The sequence below is a fragment of the Lygodium microphyllum genome, chromosome 24 (genome assembly GCF_053477565.2).
Source record: "Lygodium microphyllum isolate KBCC chromosome 24, Lygodium_microphyllum_v1.1.10, whole genome shotgun sequence".
NCBI classification, from domain to species: Eukaryota; Viridiplantae; Streptophyta; class Polypodiopsida; order Schizaeales; family Lygodiaceae; genus Lygodium; species Lygodium microphyllum.
Window position 1 is genome coordinate 42,672,408 of NC_141158.1, and position 9,941 is coordinate 42,682,348.

Here is a 9,941-nt window from a genome sequence, read left to right on the forward strand (position 1 = left end):
TTGCATACAAAAAATCATATATTACCTACATTTTCAAAGAGCTTTCTTTAGACATTGAGCATAAAACTTAAATACTAATGCTTCTCATAAACAAGAAAATTGATAAACACAAACATGGGATTTGTCACATTCATCATTGCAAAAATATATTGTTTACTATTAGAACTGGGAGACCTGGTGCGTGTATCCCCGTGTCTAAATTGCAGGTTAGATGCGCCCTCAGACGCACTCCCAAAGTCAACCTTCTGTCCAGTGCATCTATATTCGCATCTAAGATACAGCACAGACGCGCTGTCAGACGCACATTCCAGGTCAATGCTCTGTACGCGCGTGTATCATCGCGTGTAGACTGCAAAGCACACACGCTCTAAGACGCGCCCTTAGACACTAGGAGAGGAAACATTTTTCGCGTCTATATTTGCGTCTACACTGAAATGTAGACGCGCTATCAGATGCGCTCGGTCGGCTGATTTTAGCCCGACGACTGCCATTGATGATTTACAAAATGCAATAAATAATGGAATCACAAATTCTAAATACACAAACAGAGCAGAGAGAGAAACAAAGAGAGAGAGAGAGAGAGGGTCACCTTGGGTGTTTGGTGTGGCGGGTGGTGGCGCTTCTTCCTTCTCCTTCTTCCTCTCCTTGGTAAGTTGCCTTTTCTTGATATTTGCTTGCTTGCTTGCTGCTTCTTCTTATTCTCCTCTCTCTTGTTCTCTCTTTCTTCCTCTCCTTGGCTTTCCTTTTTCCCTTCTTGTGTGTTTGAAATGAAAGAAGAGGTGAGTCACGAGGAGGTGAGGCATGAAGAGACTGCATGTCGGCTAAACTCAAGATTCAGAACTACAAAAAACGCAGGAAAGGAAAGGCGCAGTTTGAAAAGAAATGATTTAAGTATGGTTTGAATTTTGACGTGTGCATCTATTTTTGCGTGTATATGCGTGTCTATTTTTCAGGTATACGCGAGTATAGATGCGAACATAGACGCGGAAATAGACGACAATATAGACGCATACGTAAACGTGGATATAGACGCGCATTTAGGCTTTATTATCATTTTTTGTTTTTAAGATAAGTTTTGATGGTGAATTCTTATCATAAGTTTTAATGTATTTATGATGATTTTTGTGTATTTAAAATTGAGATCTTAGAATAATTAATACGCTAGCTTTAAGTTTTTATGTAAACATATGAATGACAAACATTTTGACGTTGTCATGAATTAGGTTTAATCATGTCGTCGTCATCACCTAGTGCGGTGCATGCTGATGAGTCAATGAGCACATCCTCAAGTGAGGATGAAACACTGCGTCTTCATAATCGAGATGCATGGCTATGACGAAAAATTAAATGCATGTGTGATAGTTGTCGAGGGTGTATTTTTCGAGTACATCGAATTGCAATGTCACACCTCAGCTTGTATGGAGAATGGGACCAAGAAAAATCACCGATATTCATTGTTTTTTTTTACCACTAAGATTGCTAGTCTATGTTACGGGAATTATATATCAATGTACATGAAACTCCCTTTTGTGGTTGAGCAGGATGCGATGCCACATCCTCAGATGCTCCCTCCCGGGCGTTGAGAGGCTGCAAAACGTCGATGTGAAGAGGCAGAGTCTTCAAGAAGAGTAGAGACTGATGACCATGATAGTAGCCCTCATGAAATGCCCCATCAAGTCGTAGAGGATGAGATTTTGGACAACATGGTACACCATCTATTTTCACAACCGGTTCAGGGAGAAGGTCACTCTACAAAGCCAGATGATCCACTATATGTAGCATCATCTACTCCATTGTATGAAGGTTGTACGTACTCCGTTCTTCGTGCGTCCCTCGAGATACTTAACTTGCAAACAATTTATGGATGGAGTAATGCCAGTTTGGATGCGTTATTGAAGTAGGTATCAATTCAGTTTGGCTTATGAATCATAATATTAATTGTTCTATTTTGAAATCAGACAGAAATATATGTTGGTGGTTTTTAAACTCACTTTTGAAAATATATGTAGGTTATTATCACAAATGCTTCCAAAAGGAAACAAATTGCCAACTAAGAGAGAGCAAGCAAGACATTAGTTGACATCTTTGGGAGGCCTCGATTATGTCAAGATCCATGCATGTGTCAATGATTGTGTCTTATTTCGTGGGATTCATGAGTTCGCACGAGAGTGTCCTGTTTGTGGCGAATCAAGATACGAAGTGGAGATGAAGTCAATGGATGTGCCTCGTAAGGTTTTGCGATATTTTTCGATTGTTCCACGTATAAAACTTATATTCAAGTGTAAGTCTATTGGAAAGCTCATGTCATGGCATGCTAGTCATCGTTCAAGTGATGGAAAATGGAGGATCCCTGCAGACACACCAGCATGGCAACATATAGATAATTTGTGGCCCGTTTTCAAAGAAGAGCCAAGAAATTTGAGATTTGGTTTAGGTATGGATGGAATCAATCCATTTGGCATCAAAAGCACATCATACAGTGTATGGCCAGTGGTATTGGTGAACTATAATATTCCTCCATCCATGGCAATTAAAAAGGGACATGTAATGTTGTCCCTTCTGATTCCTGGAAAGCACAAGGTAAAAAACATGGACATTTACTTAGAGCCTTTGATTGAAGAGTTAGAAATGCTATGGGAAGGTATTGAGGTGCAAGATACAAGTGCATCTGCATCCTCTAGAGATTTCACATTGGAGGCCATGTTGTTGTGGACCATGCACGACTTTCCAGGATACGGAGAGTGTTCAGGTACATGTATATAACTCTATATTTGAAATTCAAAACTTGAATCAATTGCATTTTATTACTTCACTTGTTTTTTCAGGTTTAACCATGTCAAGATATCATGCATATCCTATTTGCGGTCCCTCTCTAGTTTCCTCTAGGCCGGCACGTTTAAAGAAGGTTATCTACGACAATCATCATCGATTTCTTCCTATTGACCATCCCAAATATGTTCTCCCTACTAATGGAATGACTCCACAATCTCTAACCATTCGAGATTGGAAGGAGAGATGGATTAATGTCGACAGCCACCCTCCACTCGGCATGAGTCGGTAAGAAGTGCATTTCTCTCGATTGACTTTAAAGTATTTAGCATGATGAATTGTTTACATAATATATTGTTTGTTTGTTAGGTTCTCTATATTTTTTCGTCTTCCCCACTGGACTGAACTCAAGATCAATCACCTGTTAGACCCCATGCACATGTTCAAAAATGTTGTATCTACATTATAGGATCACTTGATAGGGGCTCGTGATTCAGTTATGTAAGGGAGGATTTACGTAACATTGGTCGCATGAGACAAGCCTGGCCACGCATTGGACCCAGAGGAAAGATTGAGCTACCCCATACACCTTGGATGTTGTCAAAGAACGAGGAAAAATTAGTGAAGGAACAAATATATAGCTTTCAAACACCCACAGGATGTATGAGATGTCTCAAGGGAGCCTTCATAAAGAAAAAGAAAGGAGGTGTGGAGCAACTATTTGGTTTGAAGTCCCACGATTGGCACAAAATGATTCAAGTAAGGGTATCTCTAACCATGAATATATAAGTAATTAGTGGAGTAACTATGTGTAAACTTTGGGGTATGATGACTTTTTCCTCAACTAATCATTTGATCTATGAATATTGTTTATATTCAGTTCGTACTTCCTACTAGCATATCCCATTGTGTATCCAAAGATATGCGTGATATCATTTACAAGATGGGAGAGCTTGTGAGGTGTGTATACATTGTATTTTTTCATTATATATCTTTGAATTTTTATACAAAAATAAACAATTCTCAAATACATCTTTACAGATACGTGAGCTCGAAGGAAATTGATCCAAACACATTGCAAGATGCTCGAGTATTATCTGTTGAGGTGGTTTGTTTGGTGGAGGAAATTTTTCCTCGATCCATTTTGACTACTCAATTACATTTACTCGTACATTTGATTGATGAAATCGCACTTTGTGGGGCAGTTCATGTAAGGTGGATGTTTTTTCTTGAGCGCTTCATGAAAACCTTGAAAGATTTTGTGAGGCAAAAAGCACGGCCGGAGGGAAGCATGGCTGAGGGTTGGTTAGTGCAATCATCCCTTGTTTATATCTCTGAATATCTTGCTGAAGTGGATCCCTCTCAACCACAACTATGGAAAGATGATGAAGACTTGAGGATGACCTCTATAGTACCTCAAGGAAAAGGAATGAGTAAAGTGCTAACAAAAGAAGAACTTCGTAAGTTAAATAGTTTTTGTGCGCTCAATAGTGATGTAATGAGCAAATGGGTGACACTATATAATGAAGCAAGGGCAAGAAAAAAAAGCGAAAGACAGGAATTTCGCACTAGATATGGACGTAATGTCTCATTTCCAAATCATCTAAATGCGCTCCCATGTCATATTGATATAGATTGGTTACATGAGGAAATGGGGAGAATGGAAAAAGAGGAGGAAATTAATATATCTCAAGAAGAGTGGGAATACGCATGAGGTTGCTTATCAAAGGTGAGACATACTATCAATTAATTTGTTTTTATAAGTTTTATTTTATATAAATAATTGACATGTTTGATCTTTTATCTTTTAATATTAGTGCACATTATTCAATGTACTTTGGTGTGAGGGTAAACATCTTCGAACTCAACGTATAGATGAAAAGAGAAATACCCAAGATTGTGGTGTCCTTGCTCACTTTGAGGATGCCAATGGTACCATGGAAGGTTATTGTGGCTTGATCCAAGATATTCTGAAGCTTGACTTCAGACGATTCTTTATATATGTACTGGATTTGAAGTGGTTTAAAGAAGTGGTAACAAATGGTGAGCATTGCACAATCAGACGGCATCCAAGTGGTTTTGTAATCATTGACTCTACAAAATTTCACCAAAACAAGAATGACACATTAGTACTACCTCAACAATGCGAGCAGGTATATATGCAAAGGCTAATTTTTTTATATGTATACATGTGATATATATACACAATATAATAAGTACAATTAAGTTTTTTGCTTTTGTTTTTCAAATACAGGTTGTGTATCATCCAATGGTAAACAATAACCGATGGTGGTATGTCATCCCTATATCTAATCGTTCAAAACCAATATATGGTAATATTACTAACATGGAGATAGCAGATGACAATCCAACAATTAATGATGATGTGCATGATGACACCATAATGGATGATATGCATGATATAGTACAAGATGAACCTCGCGAAGATGTTCAAGGAAACGCAGAAGAAGACAATAATGTGATTATCGATGATATTGATGAAGTTATTGAGCAATATAGCAACACATCTGATAGTGGGATAGACTTATTTGTTTCGTTACCTCTTGGTAACATATACCTAGAAGTATATAGTTTAGCAAGGGCTGATCTCATTGAAGATGAGATGGATCATTCACTGTAACATACTTAATTTGCTTAATGATTCAATGTGTATTCCTAATTCTATGGTTTTTATCATGCGCACACGTGCATACTCAAGAATCAATAGTCAAGTTTAAAGCTAAATTGAATTTTCCATGATAAAAATGAAGTATTTTTTATCATCTTCAAGTAGAGAAATTACGAGATACATATTGCAATGCTTACTACTAATTGTAAGGTTTCTGTCGCTTGCCGCTAATTACTTATATCAGGCTTGTCAACTAGAGGAACTGCCATTCATTAGAGAGCAATGAAAAAGTAATTATTAACTCTATTTTTTTAATTCAATGATTCAATGTGTATTCTTAATTCTATGGTTTTTATGATACGCACACGTGCATGCTCAAGAATCAATTTCAGGTGGTTAAATAATTATTAACTTTGGTTTTTTAATTATGTAAATTGCAATTTTAGGTGGTTAAATAATTGTGCATCTGCTAACGCGTCTATATTGGCGTCTATTTGCGCGGATATATAGACGCAAAATTTGTGTCTATTTACACGCACTTATAGACACAATGATAGACGCACCCGACTTTGCACGTCTAACATGCGCGTCTATGCCTCGTTTCTGTTGTAGTGGTGGTTGGAAATGGGGTAGAAAAAAGAATGGATGCTGCAATGGAGGAGAAGGTGAATCGCTTTTGTATGTTGCACCATGCCTCCATGGAGACATGGCTCGCCAGGTTCCAAATCGATAGGCAAGATTGAGAGGAAATGCGACCTGAATTTCAACGTAGTACGCACCATCAACAGATTTAATATCCCGAGGGCATGTAGAAGATGCCGCCGTTCATGTCAACGTGATGGTTGCATGGAGCTTTGACCACAACATCTCGCGAAGGGGCGGAAGTCTTAATGGAGGAGTGGGAATTCTCGAGGGGATGTAGTCCAAAGGTGATGATGTGTTTAGGATTTGTCATATCTATATTTTATATGCGACAACTAACTTGAGTGTTTCAATATACAATACAAAATATATAGTGCAGCATGGTTACACGAATGGCATTTTCACGTGGAGCGTATTGACAAAATGCACTCCACAATGGACTGTGGTATCATGGCTAGGTTCAAGCAGGAGAGCCGACGACGAGCAACGGATCCAAACACGGTTATAGATGAGATTGAGTATTTTGGAAACTTGCAAAGTATTGTTACGGTGGATTACCGTAGCTTCTCCATGATACTATTCGATGTGCAGTGGTTCAAAGTGGTACTTGAAGGAGCTGGAGCAACAGTTCGACGAGGTCCATCTGGATTTCTCGAAATAGATTCTGAAAACAAATGGATGGATTTGCGTGATACCTTTGTGTTGCCGGCCCATTGTGAACAGGTGCATGAACTCATTTGTTTGTTAATTGTATTACAACATGGCACATGTCACAATAGTTTAATCTCTCTTGTACGTGTTTGTGAACAGGTAATCTTCTATCCAAACCCCCGACAACCTCGATGGTGATATGTCATACCTTCAACTCTCCGAAGTGCGAGAGTATATGATCAAAGCAATGTTCCGAGCATAGATGAGGACAATGTGCAAATAGAGGGGTCGATATTGCAAGGGGTGGAGGCCACCGAAAGCTTGGAGCATGTAGAGGAGCCAGCATTGGCTAACAATGATGGAAATACAGGAGTCCAAGAATTCTTTGAGAACGAGGTGGACTCATCCTTTTATGGTGACATGTCTATCGACCTTCCAGTGTATGCGGAGTTGTGTTAGGAGATTGACATGGAACCATAGGATACTTCATACTTGGAGCATTCACTTACTCAATTCGTTGACTAATCGCTTATAAGGGTACATAAGATATGCATTTTAAGTGAGATCATTTTTTAAGGATTTATATTAGCGTCGCTATTAGTGTCGTAAATTTTTTTTTTCATGTTACTGTCGGTATTAGCGTCGCAAATTTACCTGCACGTATCGTTATTTACGTCGTTATTAGCGTCGCAGAGCGTCTGTATCAGCATCGCTATTTGCATCGGTATCAGCGATCGACGCTAATACTGACTGTTCTATGGCGTCACCAATAACGACACTTTTTGTGACGATGGGGGAAAATTTTGTTATTTATATTTTCGTCGCTTTTAACGTCGATATAAGACCTATATCTTGTAGTGGGTGTACAACTCAAATGGCATGCAAGTTCAGTGTAGCTTGTTGTATAGCACACTATGACAAAATGCAGTGCGGTATAGCACTATACATTCAGAAACCTAAATGTGGGAAGGGCGATGTTCTCTTGACTTTCGAATCCTGGAGGGGTACTTGTGCCAACTCTTCGCCATGCTGTGGAGATGGAAAGCACAGCCCTATGTGTAATGTCGAGTCTATGTCGTAGTAGATTCTTGTTATCTTCGTCCTCTGTGATATTTGACACATCAGTGGTAGTGGCCGATGGTGGGTACCTGTATAGTAGGCAACCGGATTGGCTGCCATGCCTTGCCCGAGGTCGTTTTCAGTTCCTCCGTTTAATTGCTAACAGAGGATGCTTAGAAAGCATGCTTGATGAGGACAAAGTCAGGGTACCGGTATCCGCACATGTCCACTGGTGCTGGTATCACTATCTCCGCTAATTGCACGCGTTTACCTAGTTTCTTGGCTCAACGATCCCTATCATAATACCGGGTGGTGAATGGCTTCCTTAGAGATCATCACTGAGAGGGCATGGTCGGCTATGGAAAGATGGAGCAGTGTTTGAGAGGGGCAGATAACATTTTACACCCACGTGATCGCATCTTACAAAGCCGAATGAGTAGGTGCACTCTGCTATGAGGCGGTGGTACTGCCTCATGCTTCCATCTACGAGGGCAGTGGTTAATTTATCCACTCAAAAACAAGAATCATGGATAGGCTAGGGCCTCATGTTCCCTTAATGTTGTGTGAAAGAAAAGCTGCCTATGGAAGGTCAAGGATCCTGGGAAGTGCAGGGACGTGAAAGGGCACTTTGTTAATCTTATTATGCTCTCCTAAGGAAAGATCGATGAAAGCTCAAAGGCAGGTGGCAGTGGGCTTTGATGACAAGAAGTCCTAGAAGAGGAGAGAGGGCCAAAGGCATGATAATTACAAGCATGGATGCATGCGTGCAAAGACGATTAAACATGGGAATCATCGATTGTCTTAGACCAGCGTTTTGACCGAATGCCACGGCGATTATGTATAAATAGAGAGTGTTTGCTTTCCTCAGCGTCTTATTCTTTTGCTTGTAGAAGTTGTACGGCATTTATAATCTCCGGAGAGGATGCGATGTGAATCTTGAAGCTATGGCGACCGCTGCTATTAGAGACGCAATCATGTGCTCACCCTTGTCAAGATAAGCAGGCTCTAGTCCGTCTACCTACAGCTAGTCAGGACGGCAGGCTTAGCGAATAGAAATAATAGAGCCGGCCTCAAGGAAGGATGGGGAAAAGAGAGAGAGGGAGAGGGAGAGGAGCATGTCCGCAGCTTCTGCGCTTGCTGGACAAGTTTATACTACTGAAGACTTATTTATTCTACATCGCACGCAAGAGAAGCGTGGACCATTCGTCTTACTAGGTGTTATTAGCGTGTGCGTAATAAAATATTTAACACGCTTCCGCTCATGCAATCTGACGTCCTCGGTCCTGTGGCCCAATGGATAAGGCGCCGGTCTACGGAACCGGAGATTCCAGGTTCGACCCCTGGCAGGATCGGCCGGGCCTTCTCTTCCTGCTTTTGTTTACTGGCTGACGTCCAGGTTCTTTAATCATGGGCCGACATCGATAGGCAGGCACCCCAAAATCAAGCCCTGCAGTGAAGTTTCGCGTCATCGAGCGCCCTCGCCTTTTAGGGCACTTCATGGATGCAAGTGCGGTCAAAAGTACCACAACATCCATGGATGATGATGGACGTCGACGATATGGAATCGGTCTGCACATGCCATGCCACTCTGAAGGTCAGTCACCACCCGTGAGGGAAATGCATGTTGCTCTATCTTCACGCATGTCACTTTTATGGAAATGTCAAATCCCCAAATATTCCTAAAGAAAATATCGGATATCAAACTCAAAAGATTTATCTCAAGACATTATATCGCACAATATCTATGGAAGTTTGTGAATTTTATGAACACCTGAGCTTTGAATTAATCACTTTAGAACTCTGGAGTATACCCATGTGTTTCGATAACAACACTATAAAAACCTAGTCTCACTTTGCGTAAGATAGCGCAAGCATGGTCATGCAATCGAAAGCAAAACTGTTGCCTGCACTCCTTGTGAAGGCCGGGATTTTTAGGAGCAAATTATGCGTCCAAAAATAAGATTGTGTTTGTTGGAAGCATGGGAAAGCATAGGTGAGAGAGACAGCGTATAAAAAAGAGCCAATTTTCTATGAAGAAACATTGAATCTACATAAGAGAGATTGAGAGGAAGACTGTGAAGATGATGAAATACGAATGTTATGTGATGAATTCCATTCAAAGTTAAGCATTCCTTTGTGTTCTTTGGTTCTTTGATGGTTTCTATAAAGAATATGTTGAAGTTCTGTTGTG

At 40.2% G+C, this 9,941-nt stretch overlaps 1 non-coding gene across 1 annotated transcript; it reads left to right on the plus strand.

The window, feature by feature from the left end:
* Nucleotides 1-9,029: 9,029 nt before the first annotated feature.
* On the plus strand, nucleotides 9,030-9,102 carry TRNAR-ACG (transfer RNA arginine (anticodon ACG)). The gene has a single exon. It is a non-coding gene; the product is annotated as a tRNA-Arg (tRNA).
* Nucleotides 9,103-9,941: the final 839 nt, after the last annotated feature.